Below are 1,568 nucleotides of genomic sequence, written 5' to 3'. Positions count from 1 at the left end.
CATGATATCTACCCTCTGCTCTATGTATTTCAAGGTTTCTCAAGATTTCTCGAGGTTTCTCAAGGTTTCACAAGGTTTCTCGAGGTTTCACAGGTGTATTACAAGGTTTCTCAAGGTTTCATAGGGATTTACAGGGTTTCTCAAGGTTTCACAAGGTTTTACAAGGGTTCACAAGGTTTATCAAGGCTTCACAAGGTATCTCAAGGTTTCAATAGGTTTCTCGAGGTTTTACACGGTTTCTCGAGGTTTCACAAGGTTTCTCAAGGTTTATCAAGGCTTCACAAGAGTTTTACAAGGTTTCTCGAGGTTTCACAATAATTCACAAAGTTTCAAAAGGTATCTCTAAATTATATAAGATTTATCAAGGTTTGTAAATATTTCAATATGCTTCTCAGAATTTCACAAGACTTCACAAAATTTCTCAAATACTGGATACTGTATGACTCTCTCTCTCTCTCTCTCTCTCTCTCATTCATTATCAGAATTATATATGATTTTTGCTTCTCCCTTCAATTCTTTCCTTCACTACACTCACCTCCCCACTCCTTTCTCTTACTCTTCCTTTCTTCACTTCCCCTTTCTTTAATCCTCCCTTCCTTTTCTTACCTCTCTCTCTCTATCTCTCCCCATTTTTATCTCCCTGCCTGTCTCCCCTCCCTGTCTTTCTTCCTCCCTTGTCTCTGTCTCTTTCCCTTTCTTTCCCCCCTCCCTTTCATCCATCCCTCCATTTCATCCCCTACGTTTTCCCTCCCTCCTCTCCCTCCCTCCCTCCCTCTCTTTCCTTCCTGTCTCCCTCTCTTCCCTCCCTCCTTTTCATCCCCTACGCTCGTCCCTTTCTTCCCTCCTTCCTGTCTCACTCTTCTTCCCTCCCTCCCTCCCTGTCTCTCTCTCTCTCCCCACCCTCCCTCTCTCTCTCTCTCTCTCTCTCTTTTCCCTCACTGCCTCCCACCCCTACTTCCCTACGTAGGTCATGACGGAGGGTTCCAGTAATGCCCTGTGTTAGCTATGTAGTAGTCATTCCTATGCCTGGTCACTTGCAGTCTGGTGAGGTGAGGGCCAGCAGTGAGCACATCACCTGTAGACTGCCGCACACTGCCCCTTCTTCCCTCCCTCCTACCTGTGTGTTGGACGTCAGGTGTGGTGCAGGTGTTTATGGGGCAGGGGGAAGTGTAAGTTAGTGTGTGTGTGTGTGTGTTTCCTGTATCTCTCTCTCTCTCTCTCTCTCTCTCTCTCCATTTGTTACCAGCGGCACCTTCCCCTACACACACCTTGATAGCTGCTTCACTCACAACTACACTTACCATCCAGAGTAAAAACACATGCACTTAACCATATACCAACACCCCCACGCTGCTACTCCTCCTAAAGAAGACATCCTCACTACCTTTTATAAACAACTGTCCATTAATATCATTCAAACCTTCTCCTCAATCTATAAACTTTACCCAAAATTGTCATTAAGTTCCGAAATACATACAAAAGTTATTAATGTTTCAGAAGTCAACACAACACTGCCGTCGCTAAGTTACAAGACTAACCATAAGGGACTACACATCTACCTGGCTCAT

Source organism: Homarus americanus, unplaced genomic scaffold, assembly GCF_018991925.1.
Source record: "Homarus americanus isolate GMGI-L3 unplaced genomic scaffold, GMGI_Hamer_2.0 scaffold44808, whole genome shotgun sequence".
Classification (NCBI taxonomy): Eukaryota; Metazoa; Arthropoda; class Malacostraca; order Decapoda; family Nephropidae; genus Homarus; species Homarus americanus.
This window is presented reverse-complemented; position numbering follows the sequence as displayed.